Source organism: Balearica regulorum, chromosome 4, assembly GCF_011004875.1.
Source record: "Balearica regulorum gibbericeps isolate bBalReg1 chromosome 4, bBalReg1.pri, whole genome shotgun sequence".
Lineage (NCBI taxonomy): Eukaryota > Metazoa > Chordata > Aves > Gruiformes > Gruidae > Balearica > Balearica regulorum.
In genome coordinates this window covers 49,341,433-49,363,478 of record NC_046187.1, presented here as the reverse complement: position 1 = coordinate 49,363,478, position 22,046 = coordinate 49,341,433, and the positions used below count along the sequence as shown (strand labels likewise).

Here is a 22,046-nt window from a genome sequence, read left to right as displayed (position 1 = left end):
GCTTCTGGGTATCCAGTCCAGAATTGTTTGCCGTCTCCCATGCAATGTCCAACTATTAGAACTATTTTATTAGACCATTTTAATTTATTACATGCATGTGCCTTATTCTGAGGCAACTAGTTTCAACATCAGATGTAGTAACCCCATTTTGTATTGGTAATTGTCCCGGATATAAACTTTTATAAACCTTCCTGCAATTTTGTAGTACTCTATAAAGCCTTCCATAGCATTTAATTGCCTATATACTCCACTTCATTAGTTGTCTAAGCAAATAATTTTGGATTTGTTTTAAGTTTTTTTTTTCTATTTGACTGTTTTTCTGTCTTATGTGGTAACAGATGGGTTGCACTTAGTTCAATGAACCAGATGCAAAAAGAGCAGAATTTGCAGTAAAATACTGTTGATGTTGCATTTTTATCCACACACAATAAATTAAGTCAACTTTCTGATTATGTAAAGCGAATGTTTACACTATTTCATTGTTACTGATTAAAATGTATCCACCGTGCTCTGTGAAACAAGTAGCTTTCCCATTCTGGATGGGCTCATAGGTATAGTTTGTACATTTCATACTGAAGCCATGTGAGTTTATGCAGCTCTTGTGCTCCAGGCTGCTGTCTCTTGTTCCTGCTGCAGTAACCATCCCTCTGTGTCTGCACAGCTGTTTGTGGTACTGTGCAATGAACTGGATTAGGAAACTAATTCATTTTTTTCCTTGGGATACTTTTGATTAAGGATCAGTTCCCTGTTCCAGTTTATCACATGGCCACACATATGGCTGTGCAGCCACAACTAGTGGATGGACACAGAGGAGAGGAGAGAAGAGAATAGAATAAGCGATATGAGCTGCTTAAATTATACCACCATTGGAAGAAACTGTTGAATATGCTCCATATAGCTGTAAAACATACAGTAATTTCTCTTATCCTCTCTGATTTTTGTCTTTTCTTCCTTCTGGGCCATCTTTTTTTTTTTTTTTTTTTATTTAACTGGAGAAAGCATTAGTTGCAAAAACTTTGGTCATAGGAGTGCTTTATCCCTCAAACTTTTGAAGTGAGTTTGGGCATTTACAATCCTATTTTTCCTGCAACATAGGAACTCCTGTAGAGTTGTTTCATTCCTTTTAACAGGAGCTAAAAAAAAGTAATACATATTTGATCAAGAAGATGTCACTCACCAATTGCGTTTTTGCTGCTGCTGTCTTGTAGACTTGCTTGGTAAATGCCTTGTATGTGAAACTTTTTTTTTAATTATTATTATTTTGGATAGTTCCTACTTTGCATCTGTTACATCTTCACTATAACTGTAGTTCCATTACTGCATATTTGACCTGATTCTAATCTTGGTTTGGCATTGTAAATAGGGAATATTTCCATAGGAACCAGTGAAGTTATCGAAGTTTCAAAACATCCCTCTTCTCCCCCTGTCCCCAACACTCTCTTAACTCTCATTTGCATTTATTAGTAGGCTATTATAAGCTATCAGAGTTCTTCAACATATTCTTCTTGTGCCTGTTTATGAAAACATGTAATGTTACATTATATTTGTCCAAGCAACTGCTTAATGATTGGTACAAATAACTCCTCCTGTGGAAGACAGTGAGTGGGGTAAGTATCTTCCTTTAGTCTAAATCAGGGAACAATGAAACCCAGTATTTTAGTGTGGTTGAAACCTAGCTAATAAAAGCATGGGTTTCAATGTTCCATATGGTTTCTAAGGATCTGAAAACAAATGTTGCTGATAACACACAATCAAACAGCAAGTTGGTTTAATTGCAGCTGTTTGCAGATGGCAGAAAGGCAGCAGAAACACAGAATAATGTGAATGGTGCTCATAGTGTTCCCTGGAGGGATAGCTTGGGATTGGAAGTGGTGGCTGGAAAGAAGCCTGGAACTGTAAGCAAAGATGCTTACTCCTTGTACTTTGACTCCTGTTATGTCCATGGAAACAGGACTCTGGAAACGCACAGCAGGGCATGTGAGATACATGACATTGAATTTCTCCACTTTGTTGGAGGAGATTGCAAACCCTTGAAAACAGGTCATATGAGTCAAAAAGGAAAATCAGTAGTAGCTGGAGCATCTGCTTTCTAGGGAGACAAGCTTGCAACTACTGTACATAGAATCTTCTTTGATGGTAAACAAACCCCTTGAAAAGCTCACCCAAAGACTGGAGGAAGACCTGAAACAGTGGCATATATCAATTTTATTCACAGTGCTGCTTCTGTGAAGTGGCATTCTCATAAACAGCTAGCATGGCTGCTGTCTTGAAAGTGGAGAACTTTTGCATTTCTCTTAGAAAATTTAGTAAGCAGGATTTCAGGACAACAACACAGAAACCTCCACAAAACTCAACTTGGGAAATAAATCTGTGAATTGGATAGGCTACAGAAATTGTCTGCCTGGATGTGGAACTGGATCAGCCAGGGAACTTGTATAAGGCTGAATATTTTATCACAGATTTCTACTTCGGAGGCCCAGAAGGGGAAAGGTTGGATTGCCCCATCAGAAATACTGCAGTCCCTGCCATTAGCTTTTTTTCTGACTGATACAGTTTTGCTGAAATTTATTTGACTTGGTTCAGTATTGCTGGTAAATTGGGTAAATTACTGGGCAGAACAGAAAGATAACTTTCTGAGCACAGACTCAGAGGTAGGAGCCATTACAAGAACCATGTTTTCTTACCCGAAGAGGTGAAGCTTGATACTGTATCAGCCTTCGAGAAATGGAGAAGTAGAATATGCTTCAGATCAAGAAGAGTGAAACTCTAGTGTTAAAATTCCACCCAAGGTTGCAAAATGTGAAGGAGTATATACCATGCATTCAAACTGATGTTTCAGAATATGATCCCACACCAGGCTGCATAGTGGGAGCAGCTGACTATCCTAAGCAGTGAAGAATGGAAGTCACAGAAATGTTGCTCCCATCGTGCGAGGGTTGTTTTGCTGGCCTTTGGTATTGATTTGACCATTTAGAGAGGTTCTCTTAATTCCTTGTATGTATCATTGAGGACCTGTATCAAGAAAGCACATCTGAACCTTCAGCCACTTCTGGGATCTCGCTCACTAGTTAAGATAATATGGCAGCATTGTATTGTGCTATAGACTATGGGAATTTAACAATGTAGTGTTGGAGAATGTTACAAATGAAAGAGATCCTGGCTGATACAGAGCAGGATTTTTGTTTTCTGTAGTGAATGTTAAGTTGGCAAGCAAGTCAGCATCAAAAGATGAAGTGATTCAAAGAACAACCAAAAGACTGTTTTTGTACAAGGATGAGTGTGTGACATCAGGCTTGTACAGTATTACCAGTTTGCTGTTGGATGGTAGGAAGAATTTTTCAAAAGAGTTACATTTGGTGTGTAATGGAAAATATTGGATCTGCATAACCTAAGAAGCACCAAAGAAAGAAACCTGGATGTAAGAATTTAGGCAGGAAACAATCCTATTGGATTCCACTTGCGCAAACGTCTGACTATTGAAAAAGTAATTCTGCAGGAAGCAGCCAGCCAAGCTTGAATTGTGGGGTGAAAAAACCCAATTTCTGGCCTGAATCAACTGCACTGTGTTTGAAAGATGAATTTTACAAATTGTTTCCATTCTTGTTTGAAGGTATTAGTAGCAATGGCTGCACTGGAGCTTCTTGTTGTTTTGACAGTCAGGAAAATTGATTGCTCATCAGTAGGAAGACTGATGATGAACCCACCATCCCACACGCTTTACTTGTATTTGGTTGTTTTACCTCTACTTTTCTCATACTATTGATTTTTCTCAGATTAAGCTCTTGGACAGGCCTTGATTCTGAGTTGGGTGTTGCTGCAGTGTGAATAATTGCAGAGATTTTTTTTATCTTAGCACGGCTGAAAAGTATTTTGTTTCACTAACTAGGACTCAAAGTGTATTTATGGAAATAATTTTGCCATGTGGCTACAATCTGTAGTAAATTCAAGTGCTTTTATAACAAAGCCCTTACTTTTGAAGGGATTTAGTCTTTTTGATTATACATAACTGAATTTCTGGATCAAGGATAAAGAATTAAGTGTTTTCTTTTTCTTTTTTAAATAAATAAATGCTGACTCTTCCTTCCCCCTCCTGTTCTGGAACTAAAACAGCTTGGCAGCAGTGTTTGAACACAGTTCCAGTTAAACCAGTTTTGGAACATAGCTTGGCAGGCCAGAATGGAGTAAGGCCAAAGTACGTTAGAGCTAAGTTTTAAAACCTAATTCTAAGCTGAAATTGTAGCTGTAGTGGGAGACTGTGATGTAAAACTCAAATACAATGTTTGTCTCTTCCCTCGCCTCCTTTTTTCTTCTTTTGTTGGTTAGTCAAACTCTGCTAGGCTGCTAGAAACAGTGCTCAAACTTCTCATGAATCTTGCGGCTCTTCTGCCTAAGCCTCGGTCAGTGTGCATTGGAAATTACATAGTTAACTAGTTCTTTGAGAAGTAGCTTACTTTTTAATCATATTTTATTTAGGTAAAATTTCACTTACCTTAAAAATTAAGTTGTGTGGAGCCTATAGCACTGCAGATAGCCAAGCTTTCTCTTTGCTGTGTCATTTCTTGCAAAATAGTTGAATCAAAGGCTGTTTCCATCTCCCTTGATACCTTCCAGTGTTGTACAAACACAGCTACTTTCAACTGCTTTACTTTATCTGCTGTTGACTTTAGAAATACAATTTGCAATATGAAAAGAAGACTGCAGGATATTATTTTTAAAGTTTGTATAAAAGTGATTGTGCATCTTTTTTTCCCACAGTGAAAATGTCTAGACTTTTCTGAACCTTTGTAAAGCTGTTATCCAGACAAATTAGTTCCATGAATTTGAGCCACATCAACCTCAAGAATTATCCAAATAAATGGGGTCACGAAGTCATTTTACTCGTCACTATAATACAAAACACTGCTCGTAATTTGAAAAGCTGACAGATATGAAAAGAAAATTGCTCATCAGCTACAGCCCAACCATTGGGGTTTTTTTGTTTGTTGTTTTGTTTTTTTAAACAGGAAGATTTCCAGTTCATCTGAGTGTTAAAATTATTTCCCAGCAGAGTGGGCATTCTGTTGCATAATAATTTGGTCTGTCTCTGGGCATTGATAAGTTGTATTATGCATAGATGTCATGGGGAATAATTTGTGGCTAACAGCTAATGCCAAGCCTAAGAGTAAGAGTCCATGTAATACCCAGGTATATTTTTAGGCAGATGTTCAATTCATTTGGGAGAGGGGGTGTGTCATACTCCAAACTGTCAGTTTGATCTTCACTTTGATCTTTTATACCGTTTCAGAATTCATATCAATGCCAAAAATTAACTCCTCCATATCCATGGCTTCTCATCTGGTTTTGATTGTGCTTTCCAAATAGCCTTTTATCCAGCATGTTCTTGTTACTTGTGCTTTCTTTGTATGCCATATACTCAGTTTGATAAACTTTGAACAAAGAAATTCTCTGAACACTACTCACGTTCAGTTAAGAGTCCATCTCCTCTTTTTTACACAAGCTTCTCCAAATGTGCTTCGGTTTAGTTCCAGGCAGTTAAGACTGTGAACACTATTTTGTTTGGCATTTTGTCCTTTGTGAAAGAAAGGGGAGAAAAAAAGAAGTAGTATGAATAAACTGAGTTAAGCTAAGTTTAGGAAGAGCCAGACTCATAGTTTTAACAATTTCCCAAGTTGAATGATACTTTCATGCTCCATTTATGTGTTTTATTTGAAGACAACCTGAAAGCAGAACACAACTTTAATCACATGAAATAGCTATATTCTAATAACATTAAGAATAGCTGGAATAAATCTTACAATCATCATCTTTTTCCCTGCATATATTCTACTTACATAAGTCCTTTTCTTTCAACACTATAGTTTGAATACATCACATCGTTGGGAATACCTTTAAAAATTTTGGCTGTGGATCTGTTTGTCTCCTTTCTGTGATATTCCGTCACCATATATGGCATGTGTATGCATATATACCTGCATATGTACATTACATATACATATACATCTATCACTATTGTAATCTTTAAGAAAACAGAAGTTGTTCCATGGACACCAGAACTAACAATACAGCTGACTTGTGAAAAAAAAGTCTTCATTGTCATTTGGTTCTAATGTGACATCTTTTGCTTAGATCACAACTTTTCAACAAATTGTGCATTATGATACCCTTTGTGCTATCAGTGCATCGCATATAAATAAAGGAAGAAGTATCTCATTTCAGTTAAATTAATGGATGATTAAAAAAGAAGAAAGATGTGAACATGCAGTAAACAAATATGAGATAATTTGGTAACTAAATGTGCTTAATGTTCTCTGTTGCTAATGGTCAATATATAATAGTTAGAGGATGTTTGAGGGAATTTATAAATACCTGTGTGACACCCCCTGACCACCTCGGTCAGAAGTTGAGCCTGCCATGCAGGATCATTGGATGTGGCAAGGGAAGAAAGGGACTGAGAAGAGGATGTATAAAATGTTTATCGAGATGTTCTGTGCTCACTGAAGACAGAATTAAAAGTTACAACTTTATGGGGCTTTCTGTTGCCACAACAGAATGAAATTGGAAAACTATATTTCACCCAGTCTTCATGTGGGGGAAGTGATGGGCTGTACCAACCACTTTCTAGTTGCTATGTGATCCAAATTATCCTGAAAACACATTTGCAAGTAATTTATTATAACTAGTGCATCAGTTGGTACTGCAAGTATTTTACTGCAAGCAATATTTATGTGGTTTGTTCCTCTGTGCTGTTTGGTAGCCAGTGAAGTAGCTTCATAGGTACAATAAATGCAATTTAATGCTCAAATGACTTCTGATTTTTATGAGTGGAACAGCCTCCTGGAAAAACTGTGGAACTGCTAAGCTGCTGGCTTTTCCAATACCCTCCAGACAATTTATATTGAAGATATATATTGCAAGAACCGTCATGCTGTCTGGCTGCGAGTAGAGATACACACGTCCACACACACAAGTTGGGCTTTGTCTGAGATGTTTGTATTATTTCGTATGTCACTTATTATTTTCAGAATATTCATCACTTTATGAACCTATGCTTGTGCTGTCTTACATGTTTTTTATGCTCTGCTGAATCGACTCTCCTGCTATTGCTAAACTTATTCTGGATTTATACCAAGAGAAGATCTTGTTTCTTCAGGCAGACTTGCCAATGTTTCAAGCTTTATGCATTAAATCAGATCTGCATAGATCTGTGAAGCAGCAGCCTTCATCACGGTTATGCAACTGTCGTGCATAGCTGATTAAGATACAAAAGAATACTTCTTTCTTAAGGGAAGTTCACAAAGGGTTTTCTATGTATCTTCAGAAGATGCTGAACAGAGCCTTGCTGTCTGCAGTGTTCTATTATGTGACAACATGGAGCACTTCAGCCTGTTCAAGTGTAAGCTCTCTGGAAAGCCGCAGTGCATGGTTGGGCTAACGTAGGGTCACTTCCCCTAGCTGTTGCTCAGCCACTTGGAAATCTGTGGTCAAGATCCCAGTGTGTGATTTGCAAGGTCAGTGTTGGTTTTTGCTGTGTTTTGAAGTCTTGGTCATGTTTTACTTGTGAGATGTTACACACAGTCAATCTGGTTATTGACTTGCTTAAAAAATACTGAGAAATTTGAAAACCTTTTCAGAAGATTACCCAGTTGAAGGTTATAATGTTCTTCAAGCTCAATTCCTGATGCATTAAATGTAGAGGTGCTATTTAAAGCCAAGAATGAAAATGGAGCTCTCTGGCATTAGTTGCCTCAGTAATAAATAATGTTAGATGTTAGGAATTATATGATCTTGACATGGACAGTGTATATTCAGAATGTGTGTCTGGAGTGTCTACATTTAATGTCAAAGGGTAATGCTCTGTAACAGGGTTGCTATAGTGACTTTACAGTGGCTTATTATTTTGGGGATTTCATATTTGAAAATGATGTTTGATTCTGCAGCGTGCAGATAGTACCCCCAAGGAATGCGGGGTGCTCTTAACACTACTAACTTAGAACACAGAATGCTGTTTAAAGCTTCTAGGATTAAGCCTTGCAGATGGAGCTTATTTATATTGTGTGAACTAACTATTCCTGCTTATGTTGTTTTGTATTGTTCTGATATGTAAGTCTAAAATAAATCACAGCAGTGCACTTAGCACACCGGTTCTGTCTGGTGTGAGGGATGTCTGGCAGTGGTGTTGGGCACATCACAGTTCCATTTTCACACAGAATGGAAGCAAAATACTTCTCTGATTTAATATTTAAAGTCCAGTACAGATCCAGGGATGGATCCTACTTTAAATACTTCACCATTATTTCAGAGCAATATTTGGTTGCAAAGGAGATTTGTCAAAACCTTTATGTAAGAATCTCTTAAATTAATTCTCACTGCCTTTGACTTAAGGTAAATGAAATATGGACTATAAACAATGGGTGAATCTAATTCCTGGATTTCTGTAAGGAAGAGAAAGCAAACTTGTTTTTTAAAACTGTTATAATTGGCAGATAATTAATACATACTTCATTTTAGACGTTCCATTCTGAAAAAGTTGTGACACCTTGATTAGGTGACCTAGTTGGTTTGTGGGTTTTTTTGTAATCCCTTTAAGATGACATCTCTTCCATATATGATAAAAAGTCATACAGAAACAAATAAGATTTGTAATAGGAATTCCTTTCCTTCCCTTGCTCCATGACACTTTTGTAAGTGAAGCTGTTTCCAGTATCATCCATGATTTCTTTTAGTCTTAAGTTAGATACATTTATCCTTTCTCTCTCCTCCACTCTCTGTTCTTCCTTCCTTGGCCCCCATAGAACAAAGCGGAAAAGTCCACTTTTTTATATAAAATTGAGTTATTTTAAACAATTTTCAATAAATTAATACAGAACATTAATTGCCGGAAATTAATTGCTGGAAATTAATAATTTGCATTAATTAAAAAAACTGGTTTTTTTTTAAACAAAAATACCAACTAGAGCCTATTAGTATATGGCGCGCTGGTCAAATGGGCCAAGAGGTGCTGTGACCTAGGGATGGGACTGGATAACCTCAGCGGAGCAAGAATCTCTGGCGCTGATACCACTTCTGCCATCAAACCAGCCAACTGGTGCTGGGAACGGAGGAGAGAAATGAAGTGAATCATTAGTTCTTTGCTTAATTTCCATTCTTATGCCATGAAATTAGGCTACTTTTTGGGCTGTTGAGCTGTTCCCTTTGTGGTTCCCCTGTAGAAGCGCTCAGTAGCACACAGCTGAAGCCATTCCAAAAATACATAGACTTTGTAGAAACTTTAGAAGCCACTTCAGGAGCTTAGGTATGTGAAAGGGCTCTCATGATTTCAACTTTAAAATCAGTGGCTAAGTCCCTTTTAGAGAATCACCAGCTTTCGTGCAAAGCAGTACCATTTTCAGCAGGGAAAGGGTCGGGATTTAATTTTGATCCTGAAGTCATTACTCATATCTTCCTATTAGCACAGAAAAAAAAAAAATCAGGATTGTATTTGTAAATACTTCTCTACTAGTTTGTCAGGGGTTGATTTTTTTATTTTGTCTAGTTTTAAAGAGGACATAATAGATGGAATTGATCTGATGTAAGCTTCTAAGAGGCTTTTGCTTATGTCTTACACAAGAGGCTGTCATGGAAATTTAGTAACCATGGGGTGAGAGGTAAAGCCCTGTTACTGATTAAAACCAGCTTAAAAAAGAGTAAATAAAAACAGCGACCTTCATATCATTTTTGCAGACATTTTCCGGCATGGAAACTGATTGTTAATGACATACCTCAGGAATGAAGTAGAAATGGAGTTAATAGAAATTTTCCAGAAAAAATTGTTTTTTATAGGAAAACTGATTGTTCATTAAAGGTGGTAACTGGAAAGATTTGCCTTTTTTTTTATACAGGAAAAGACAACACTTTTAGCCTTTCCAAGTGAAAGATTTTTAAAGAAAAACAAAACAAAACAAATCCATCAAAACTCCCTCACAAATATTTCCACAATAAAAAATCCAAGTAAACTGAGAAAAGAGATTATTTGGATGAGGTGAAAAAAAAAATGTTGAAGTGTTATAGGACTGGGAACTAAATTTTCAATTGGTTAATTCAGGTAATGAAGAAAGTGATAACTAGAAGACAAACTTAAAAAACTATAAACACATACAAAACAACTAAAAAAGTACTATCTTTGTAAATAATGATATAACTCTTCATAATAAATAACTCAGAACCCCATTATTTGGGTAAAACCTTCATAAGTTGGAGTTTTTTAAGTTTTGAGATTTAAGTACTATTTTAAAATGGCAGTTGCATTTACATAGGCTAGGATAATTACTATGAAATGTGCCTAATTACTTACTGAAGTTGCCATTAGAAGAAAATATACATGGTCAGTAGTATGTTACCACACATTTGGCTCAAACATGGACTGTTGTCAGAAATGGAATACTTTTTTTTTTAAGTTTGCTTCAGTTTGAGATGTTGTGAGTTCTATTAGCCTCATGGAAAAGCAGAATAAGATCTTACCCAATAGCTTACATCTCAAAAAATGCTTAATGTCTGAACATTTTGTTTTCTGGTAGATCTTTCTCCTTGGTCTTACTGAGAGACTTATTGTAAATTCACGCCTCTGATGAAGAAATGTGCTCATACCTTGACTGGCCTGTGGTGCTTTCCTCATGCTCCTTTCCCACCTGCAGTGTGGAGCCACATCTGATGTACCTTCCACAGGTCTCCAGGGAGATGTGAGACTGCTTCATTTCAGTCTTGACAAGACATGGCATCACGCTTTTTTTTCAATTACAGATCAAGTGTTAGTTTTAACTTTGATTTTCTTGACTCTTCTTTGTATACATTACAAGCTTTTCTATCTAAATTTCCTATTTATATTTATCCTGTATTCAAGGTGTGCATTTGGGAAAAAAAAGTATGCATGGATTTTTTTTTTTCTAGATAGTGTGGCTTTAAATAGTTACGTTCCTTCTCCAAGGCTTCTCCAGAACTCTGATTTTAGACTTGGGGACCGCACTATGAGTCAGCACTACAAACATTTCCTTTAGACCCTTGGGAATATTTGGAATCCAGCAAATGATAGCTAGTAGCTGCTTGGGACATGCTTAATATTAGGTTAAATGACTCATTCCTGGGTCAAAATAACTAGTAGGAATTTGTACCAATGTAAGCTGCTCTTCTTGTTATGTATGAAATGCAGGTTAGCAGATCTATTTTTCATGCCTGTATTAGTCTAACAGTATGTGATTATTTTTAATAGGATGTATTACATTTCTCTTACAGAAGGTCAGGATTTGAGGTATTTTTCGTTCTAATACAAAGTGAAAGAGAGTAATTAAAGAAAAGTTGAGAGAATTGGTAAGTGATAATTTTATTTTAATCTGTACAACATTCTATAGGAACTAGTTTCAGCAATCTGCTTAAACCATGAGAAGAAATCTAAAATAAATATATTTTAATAAATAGGAAGCCCTTTAGAAAGTGTTAATTGTAGTATATTCTCTTCAGAAATGATCCTGTCATAACATTATAGAGATAGCCTCCATTTCTGTTGAGCTTTATAAAAATTCTTTTTCTCTTACATGTTTATGATCATCTTCTGTAGATTAGCACATAGTTGCACTAATTTTTTTTTTTTAATTTTTTTTTAATTTTTTTTTTGTGGTAACCTGGATTTTTATTCTCAAAACCACTAAAATGTTAATTATTTATCTTGACATGGAAAAGGTTCTTGCTGACACTTGATGAATCCTTTTATGAATACTAGTACATCTTCTCAAATCCCATCAGAGTTGCACAATCTGTACAAACCACGTTGTGTTTTTTTTTCTTGTGCATGTCAAAAGTTATGTTTGTTACATAACTAAACATAACGAAAAGTTACGTTTGTTACAGTCGGCTAAAAAGTCCTGACTTCCAAGGCAAAGCAGCACACACTGTGCAGAGCACCGTCAAGGGATTGCAACGGTTCACTAAGGCCCTGGTCCTGCAAGCACTTTTGTTCATGTTTAACTTTTGTGCAGTATGGATAGTTATATGGGCAAGCACATGGATATGCTTTTGCAAGGTTAGCACCTCTAGTTATGTAAAACTCCACAGCTTTTTGGCCTGTAGATGCGAGGCTGTATCTGCGAGACAAGTCAGAGTCAACAACAGAGCAGCTTTTAATTAGTTTGTCATTTGGGCTTCTGCAGTATTTTGTTTCAGTCTGTGCAAGAATTTCAGAAATTAATGGGGATTATTTTTTTTTAAGTTTAAAATTCCCTGAGCATGAGTTACTGCATAACTCTATGAAAATATGTCCAAACTCTTTTGACACTATAAGAGAAAGTCTTAAAAGAGCTTTCCATAGGAAAATAAATAAAATAGTTTTCTCTTTCAGTGCATTCCTTCTAATGTAGTCAGCTGTTTCATGGCAAGAAGTTAATTTCTAATCAGCTTCTTTATGGAAAGAATGTGCTGTGAAAGACCTTGGCGTATGCAAGTCAGAGAACTGTTGGATGAGGCACTTTAGATAGTCCAAGTGTGATATAATTGCTAAGGAGCAGAAAAGAAGTCTCTAAAGCTGGAACCTAAGCTATAAATTAATGTTGTTAGTCAAAACACAGTTGGATTTGTAACTGGAAACAAACTGGGAGCCAAAGCGGACTACACAAAGTGGGCGTTCCACAGCTCTTTTCTGGAGAGAAACAATAATCTCCTCCGAGAGAGACGCGGGGTATGCTATTGCAGCTAGCTGCCTCCAGCCAGCACTCTATATGCTTAGTCTCAGTGCCTCACATCTGGCGTCCTTCACTGGTACCCTGCCAGACCCCGTACCCTCATGAACACCTCTTTGATGCTGCTGTGTCACATACCCTGCGGCACACAAATACACCTTTCAGCTGAATCTATGAAAACACCACTCTGCTGGGTGGCAACGTGGTATTCTTGTGGTTTCAAGTATGCAGCATGACTGAAAACACACAGGTCCACAGGACCTCTGAATCAAACACTACGTAGTGGGGACATACTGATCTACCCCACAGTGCTCTAGATCAAGGCAGGGCAGATGCAAACTATTTTATTTCACCAGCCAGTGTACTACCTGCCTCTTGGCTGTGAGCCAGGGATGGTTCTAGGTTTGAATGCCTTGAGCACTGTAGCTGCTGTGTGTTCCTGTTCCCAGGATTAAGTTACAGAAAGTCAAATGAACTGCAGCAGTGCAGCTCCTATCTGTCTTTGCAATGATCCATAAATTTACTGGTGTTACCAGGGATGAATTGTTATCACAGCCAGGTGATAGCTCCAAAGGAACCAGAAAGTGCACTTGCGAGTGACTTTCCAGCCCCATGGATGTCAGTAGAGATTCTACTCTTAATTTAAAGAATGAGGATGAAATTTTGAACCGATTTATACAGCCCCTGAAGGATTTGAACTTTTAGTGTCTGTAACAAATCTGTACCATAGTAAGGTCGAGAATAAAAATGGAGAGAGGCAGGAAGCAAAGAGGCATCTGGGTAATACTAAATCTGACTGACTCGTTTCTGGCATTTTCTATAAAAAGAAGATCCACTTCTGAAGAGGCAATCCCAGAGGAGCTGGTGCCTCAGAAACGGCATCAAAGAAAGTTTTGGAGATGCTGCTGTTACATGGATGAATAAATAACTGCTCATTTTGTAGTTTTCAATGAGATGCACTGGAAGTGGATTTTTGCAAACTCTAAAAACCTCATGGTACATTCACTGGATTGTTTTATGCTGTATATTAGATAAAGTAGTTAAATATGGTGATTGCAATGTATGTTATAGCACTTGCAGACAAAATTAAACTAGAGAAATAAATTGCATGGTTACATTTCTATTCTGTTTGGGGAGTAAATCCATGTAAGATGTAGTGATGGTGCTCTACTGTGGAACAGTAAGAGTGGTGGTGGGGTTTTTTCTTCTTTATTGTACAGTGAATAAATTGAAAGCATGCTAGAGATTGCAGTGGGTAGTGAAAAAAGATCCAGAAAAAAAAGTGACACCCCTGAAGTATTTATTGTGGAAAAGTGTGAACAATCTTTGTGTTGTGGTTGGGAGAGGAAGGGTTAGTCCATTCTGTCATTACTGTCTACTTCTTCCTGTTTCCTAATTCAAAGTCCTTATTTTGAATCAAATCCTGACCCCAATGACATAATTTGGAATTTTGCTGTTGGTTTCAATCTGACCAGGTTTGTGTATTGAGTACCAAGAATTGTTTGTCTTGCTCTGTGAATACGACAACATGTTCTGGACAGCTCTGTGTTAATTCTGCACAGTGCAAAAGATTTTGAAATGTGTGTACATACAAATGCAAACACTGCATGTATATAAAATATCCATAAAATATTTTTATAGGTGTTTTATAGATGCTATAGGAAGAACTATGATTATAGGGAATTAATATGTTTACAGGAATGCAATTTTGAAATTAAACTACTTTCTTAAGCTTGTTCTACCTTCTTGGAAATACAGAATTCCAATTCCTCTGTTTAAATGTGGGCCCATGTCCCTGTTATGACCACATCTATATGGCCTGCATAGTCTTCAGTTCTACAGCCACATTTAGAAAGTAGTTGATAGTAGTTTTCAAGGTTTACTTTTTTGTTTGTTTTTTTTGGGGGATGGTAGATTTTGGTTCGTTGGTTTTGTTTTTGTTTTTTGCTTTGACCTGCTGAACTGTCTTTTATTAATAATTAATAAAGCCACTTGGGAATTATTTACATATGGTGATACCCCAGACAGTGGTTCCAGTTCCAGGAGTGACATAAATTCATAGATCAGCCCAGTACAGTACATCATCATTAACCTGGCAGGAGTCTACCAGAAGGTGATTGAAGCAGAACACCAGCGCCAGGCTAGCCTCACACTCAGCTTTTCTGTGGGGGCATCCTGCCCTTGTACTGTGGGAAGGTATGCCTGAGGAAGGCTAACTTTCAGAAGTCAGGTAGAAATGGAGTCTCTGTATTCAGCACATTATGAAGCAATTGCACCTTCTACTTTTTTTTAAAGTGGAAGGGATGTTTTCCATGACTAAGCAGTAAATCAATTTATGCTTTAACAGCAATTCCTAGTGGATCTACATGGTTGGAAATGATTCAGAACTGGTCTTGAGGATCTTAACTAAAAGCCACACGAGTAATTCTTGAATCATTCACAAACTTACCAGAGTGTGATGGTTTGGGAGAAAAATGCCTATATGTTGTCGCAGTTGAGAGTGATGCTCTTAAAAAGTAATTTCTGTATATTTCCACACGAGAAACCTAACCTGTTTAGCAGCTTGCACCTCTAGCATAACTTCTCATTTCTGTCTTCTGACTGGGTATTAACTGTGAAAGAGATAAAGTTCATATTTAACAAGGTTGAGGTCAGCACAAGGGGAAGAATGAGTATTGTTATCATTGGAGCTTCAATGAACAAGACCTTTTCTCTTCACAACTTTTTGCACTTTAAGAAAAGAATAGCCTTGGATAATGTAATAAATGACATCTGGACTTCTGTCTTGAAATACTGCCCACCCTCGTGGAGCACACTCTTCTTGGAGGCATTTCTCCTTGGATCTGGGAGAGGTGAGGAAAGGTTGTCTTCATCCCTTGTGTGTGGCTTCAGGAAGCAGGACTTTTCATGAGGGAAGGAAGAGGAGCCTTCTGTGCTCCTGCGGCACTGGCAGACTTTACACTCAGGGAAAACTAAAAGCTGAGAGCAAGTTGCAGGGGCTGCTGCACTACATGTGGTTTTCTCCATATTTTCTTAGGAAACACTTTGTAATGATGAGAAGCATAGGGCTTTTCTCTGCAAGGCTCATATTTTCAGTGTTCTCTGAACAAAAAGAGAGATACTGAAACACAAGTATTTTAAGGGAAACAATATGCTGTGAATAATGTTGACTGGAAACGCTACTACATGTTTGGGGTGGGGTTGTCTGCCATTGGAAGTAACAAAAATACAGTTGTATATTATCCATTGGGGTTTGATTTATTCTGGAAGCTAATTTTTAAGAAATTGAGGGTTATTTATTGGTTGTGTCACAGGCATATTTGGGCTGTTCTAATTCCAGTCTTCAGCATTTTTACATTTCAAGCCATATAAAGGAGAAGAAGATATATAGTGTATCTACTCCAGTTCAACAGAATGGGCTCTAACCAGATTGTAAATATACTGTCTTCTGTGTTGTTTCTAGCCACAGCAGTACCTTTCAAATTATTTATATTCTTCTAAAATGTACTCAGCAAAAGCAGTTTTCATGCTACGCTATTGCGTTCAGGCCTCAAAGCATTGCAAAGTATCTTTCAATATACTTGAAAGCCAGTTTATTTTTTACAAGGGCAGTGGGAAGACTGCTTTTGCAGTGGGAGATCAAGTTTGACATCCACATTTTTGATTTTCCTTCATGATGTGTAAAAGGAGTCCCTGGGCTGTATGTGGTGGGTACCCTCACTACAGCGCACCTTTTGTATGCAAGCACATAGGTGTGTTTAAATGTAGAAAACGGCATTTCAGTTGAATTTTCTGTTGTGAAGACAGTGGATATGATTTATCTGAACAGCAGCAAGACTTTCTCTCTCTCTCTCTGCCTGCCTTAGCTGGGCAAATAACTGGCCAATTCGCAGTCCTCCAATCACCCAGGCTGCCGAGCCTCCACCCCCAGCACCAACTGCTCTCGCTCCCCATACAGCTGGCTTTTAAAGCAAATATTTTAATAAAATCACTTTCAGTCATTACTCTTCCATTTAAGACGGCAGAAGTTCAGGACTGGGTAAGAAGAGCAGAAGTTTGCCCAGCAGAAGTTGCTCTGAATCAGGTTTGTAATGAAGTTTACTACTGAAAGAAGTAACCTGAAAGCAATGTAGCTTATCATAGGAAACTTTGCATTTAACATATGTGCTTTTTGAGTAGCAAGAGCTGTGGTATGCAGTATTACATTTAGTTTACATTACAGCATTACTGTGCCTCTGACAAAGTGCAAATTACAGTCTTAATATATAAAAGATGCAATTTATGTTTTCCTTCCCAATCTGACTGGAAGGTGTTTCTGCTTTTGGATGATAAATCTTTCCTTTTCTGTTTTATACGTATTAGACTTCTGTTGCAGGTGCTGCTTTCCAATTTTAGGGCTTTAAATATTATTTAAATGGACTACTTTAAATATTCTAAGGCATTAGGAGTTTTGTGAAAGTCTTGGGCACAACATCAACTTTTAGGACACTTGCAGTAAAATCATGTATTGTCTGTGCATGTGTGTGTACACACACAAATCATAGACTATACCTAGTTTTGCTTCATCTCTGAATTCTTTCATATATGATTGCACTAGATCTAGTCAATGCAATACTGCAATTTTGAATAAGGCTAAATGTACTTAAAAGCAAACAAAAATTTTCTCATGAATTCTACAGATGGAAAATATAAAATATAAACTTTTACGGGTTTTTTTTCAGGAAAATGATGCTGAAGGAGGACTCTAAATAAATCTACATATAATCAGTATATATTTGTATTTTCCCATGTTCAATATGTTACAAATTTATTGGAGTATTTTCTCCCTAATTGATTTGCTGTTAAAAATGTTAAACTACTGCACCTAAAATTTATAGTATATAATATTAGCTCAACAAAATAGTTTATATGTAAAATATCTTTAAGTTACTTTTGCTTCAGGAATCTTTAAACGTATGTCTCAATAACAGTATTAGAACTTTTAGAAGTTTTATATTGCTTTATAACTGTTGCTTTCCGTATGAGATTTTTATCTTTTTTATTAGAGCTTTTAATGGAAAAAAATGTAGGAAAATTTGAATGGCAACTGCAGCAAAACTTTGGGTTTTCCCACCTGTAGCTTGGATTTGGCGTGTACTATCTTAAACTGCTTATTACACGTAATTAAATTCAAATGTTGTTTTAATGGCAGACTGTGGTTGATACATGCTATAAGTTACTTTTTTGCTCCAATATCCACCTATTGTTTGCATTTTGTTCTAGGGTGGGAGGCTGTTAGGTTATTTTTACATGGAAGATACTTCAAAAAAATGTAGGTTTTACATGACTGTGAAGCAGTCAAAGCAATTTTAAAGATGAATACAAGCTTTGCAGATGGAGACTTTGCCCCTTGCATTATGTTTGTAGTTACAAGTTTTTTGACACCAAACTTTTCCTGCTAGAAGAGGGCAAACAATTGACAACCATTAAATGTTCGTGATCATCTATCTGAATGGAAGAGCTAGTATGAATTATAAGGCTGAACTCATCTTTTTGGGTTAGCATTCAGACGCGTGGTGGTCAAGCAGTAAATTTTCTGGTTTACAACTGGTGAGGAAAGACTGAAATTAAGAAGAGTCCTTCAGCAGCTACTGTAGAGCTAAAAAAGCCAAGACAAGAAAGAACAAAAGGGATTGGAGAGGTATCTGTGCTTATTCAGGTACTCTGACAAATACCGTGAATGTCCATTAGATATGAGGAAACTTCTGGGGTCTTTCCTCCCTATGTTAGACAGATCTGTCCAATTCCTTTCCTGTCTAAACTAAGTCCTCCTGTCCTGCCTGCCTCTTTGTTGTACGTGGTCGAAGGGGTAAAACTGTAAACGGCAATGTGGATGGCATTGCGAGTCTTTCTAGGAATGTGTTCAAGGATGGAGGAGGCTTGAATATGGGCTGAACATTGGTCCTCAAGTCTAAGGCTGTTGAACTGGGGTCTCCTTTTTTCAGAGGAGTGTTATAGAGTAATCTGTAGCTAAAGAAAAACTTAATCCACAAGAGGCTTCAGAAGTGCAGTGACCCAGCACAGGCAAGGCTGAAGAAAGCTGCCACCTCAGTTGCACACAGCAAAAGGAAGGTGCCAAGGTCAGTGACAAATGGACTTCACAGGTGTTTGCTTGTGACAAATGTCTCTGTAAAGTAGACTTCACCGAAGTGGAGCCTAGCACAGGTTTGAATGCATGGGAGAAGCAACAGGTTGAGTCTGCTCCTTGCCTAAATTAGAAATAACTGCACACTGTTGGTGAGTGCAAGGGCATTTTCCTTTTTGGTTTCTTATCGCTAATTTCCTATGCTTAAATGCTGTATAAACTCAGGATTCAATCTTTACTCTGTTTAAACTGCATGAACAACTCAGCCCACCCTGACTGACTGCACGTGCAGGCTATGTGCCTAATGCTGTTGTTGAGAGGCAGGCAGGTATCCAAGTTTGCTCTAAGAAACATAGGACAGGTGCCTCAGAGATGCCTCAGAAGCACGGTGAGCTCTGTCAGCAGCAGAGCATTAAAAGAGCTTACTTCCTTCTTGATTGATTATCCAATATATTATCAAAACCCCCGTTTTCCAAGCTGTCAAGTGTATCTCCACAGGGAGGCTCAGAGAAGAGCCAGTGCTCATCAGCTGTGCAGGATGCTCAACAGGAGCTCAGGCCAGTGCTGGTGGAGCTTACGGCAGCAGAGGCCAGGAGGAAACAGAGGCCACAATGGTCTACTAGGACAAGGCAGGCTTAGACTGCAGTGGGGAAAGGAGGAAGTAGAAAGGAGCAATTAGGAAAATAATGAGACCTGTTGGTCAAAAAGTAGGAGAGAGCATTTTTTTCCATGTTCACTTACCCTACTTCATGTTCCTCTCTGTCCTCAAGATCAACAGAAAACCGTGAGATTTGCCCAGTCATGCTGGGGAAAGAATAAAAGCCTTTTTAAGAGTGTGTGGCTGCAGTCAGTGTAAGCTTACCTAGGACAATGCTGCCACCAAAAGGCACACCAAGCTGTTACCTTCGTCAGTTCTGTAGCTTCTGAGCATGCGACATGCTTGCCACGGTGTTATGATGATAAGCTGTGCTTTTGAGTCAGCACATATCAGCACTGAGTCAGAGCTTAGGCTGCTCTCTTGCAGTGAGTAATGTGTTAAAGGATCTGTCTTACAAGGGATACCTTAGAAAAAGGTTACACTTGTCAGTGATTTCTGAAGACACTTTGTCACCACTTACCTATGTTATTTGGTCCTGCATGGAAGCCAAATATCCTCATAAGCTCATCAGTTCTTCCTGCTGCACCTTCCTGTCAAGTATGAAGTGATCAATACTGGAGTCTTGGGATATTCTGGCCATGTCTGAGGTACAACACTGCACCTGGTACACAGCAACAGAAATTGTGAAGTGTTCAGACATTGTTTATTATGCATATTGCACATTAAGTATAGGAAACAGTGTAAGACATTCTGGATTGCAGTGGTCATCATAAAAGGATGTGTGTTCATCAAGTCCACCTTAGGATGGATATACCTAAAAAGACACATTTTTCATATGTATGAGATTAGGGTTTTTTTCTCTTCAGACACAAAGTTTGTGTCTTGAACTTTGTCTTTGGCTGTGCTCCAGTTTTTAAAAGATAAAGAAAAAAGAGTGGGTTTGAGAGTGGGTTCAGAACAGGTGTTTCATCTTAGTAGCTTGTGGCTAGCAAGAACCAGACTCCTGTCCTCTCTGCAAGAATCAAGGAAAACAGAAGCAGGAACAAACCTCCTATTTTGTCACAAGGATTACTTCTGAGCAGAGAAAATCATATCACCTACCTGACCACTGCGATAGATGACTTTACAACCTTCAGGATTTCTTGTCCCACATTGCAAAGGAGCAGAGCAATCTGAGATGCCGTTTGAATAACAAAAGTCTTGGAAGCTGTTTAGTGTTCTGAGAAAAACATCTGCCAGAGTAGTTTTTCCTGTTAATGAAATACCAAATGAACTATCATTTGGGGGGTGGGGGAAATAATTCCTTAAAAAAATGCAATGTTTCTGCAGCATTGAAATTGCAAAGGTGAAGAGCATGGAGTCACAAGAGCATTGCTGCTGGTCGCTATAGGCTACAGCCTAATGAGTACATTGATATAACATCCTAAGTGATTGCTACAGCTTCAGAAGTGTCATTATGGAGAAAAAAACCCAAAACATCATAGTGGCATTGGGAATACTTGTCCAAATACAGCCCAGGATAGACAAACCTGGCTTTGGGGGAATGGAGTGCCTCAGCCTCAGGTCCAAAGAACAGCTGCTCTTACTGAAGAGTTCAGGAGCTACCGCAGGGGATTTTGCGGGAACAGTTCAATGATTCCCCTCAGAAGAGCTTATGAATCTCTTCTGTCTGCCGACATGCACATCATCTTCCTTCTGAAGCTGATGTGTGAAATCTCCTCATTGGCTGAAGTCTATGTACCACGGGCAGATACTTACCTCTGGGAGTCTGGCGGGCTGAAAGGACTGCCTAATTGCAGCAGAGCTGTGCCAACTTGCCTGTCTTGCCTCCTTCCACTGTCCTGAGGCAGCTATCATCTTTCTAATGGGCATTAGGCATCTCTGCCCAGAGCTATTCAATTCTATTTGCTATCCTTTATCAACTTCCCTTTCCTTGAAAGGGAATGGAGACTTTTTTGTTAAGAATGCTCTTTGAAGACAGAAGTGACATGTCTAAATGTACTTGGGGAACTATTGCAGACATAGGAAGAAAATGTTTCTGCACAGAGATCTCTCTCTTTTTCTTTTTCATACCCAAGGGAATTTTTTTCAAGCAATCTCATATCAGGCTGGCAGTTCTCTTGCTTTTGACTCTGTTCTAAGATCAAACATTGTTAAATGAGCTATCCATCTTGATGCACAGTCATTGCTGGTAGTGGATTGAACTACTGTGAGTAGAAATTCCCTTTACTGTCTAGGAAACTGATACACGCTGGGGAGGAATCTACTAGCAGAATATCTTCATCTAAATGAAAAAGATTCTTAGTTCCCAAGAGGGTTCCACTTAAAAAATCATGAGCAGAGTATAGATATTTATGGTATGAGTTGCAAAGACAACATCAGTTTGGGGAGATGGCAGATGGTATAGTTTAATTCTTACCAAACTCCTAGTCATGAACAATATAATTCAAACAAACAGGTAAAGAAAGACAGAACTTGTACATTAATGCTGCCTCTTTGAGATACTATTTTCTATGGGATGCCCATGTCCTGCCTCCCAAGCAAATGCTTTAGACTCTCAGCTATCATTTTTTTGAGTTGGGAAGCAGGCTTGCTGCTGCTCCTCCTGGCAGGCACCTGAATC

At 38.1% G+C, this 22,046-nt stretch overlaps 1 protein-coding gene across 13 annotated transcripts in view; it reads left to right on the top strand.

Annotated features, from left to right (window-relative positions):
- The window catches only part of SLC7A2 (solute carrier family 7 member 2), a 56,580-nt gene that overhangs the window by 9,945 nt on the left and 24,589 nt on the right, over nucleotides 1–22,046 (top strand). For 3 of the 13 annotated variants that reach the window (XM_075752063.1, XM_010297655.2, XM_075752062.1), the window contains exon 1: nucleotides 16,678–16,785. The exons of 7 other annotated variants lie outside the window; for them this stretch is intronic. The gene's annotated coding sequence lies outside the window, so the exon portion shown is untranslated. Of the gene's footprint in view, nucleotides 1–16,632; nucleotides 16,786–18,687; nucleotides 18,821–22,046 lie in introns of those variants that run through there. 3 more of the 13 variants (XM_075752052.1, XM_075752060.1, XM_075752056.1) reach the window with 3 other exon arrangements.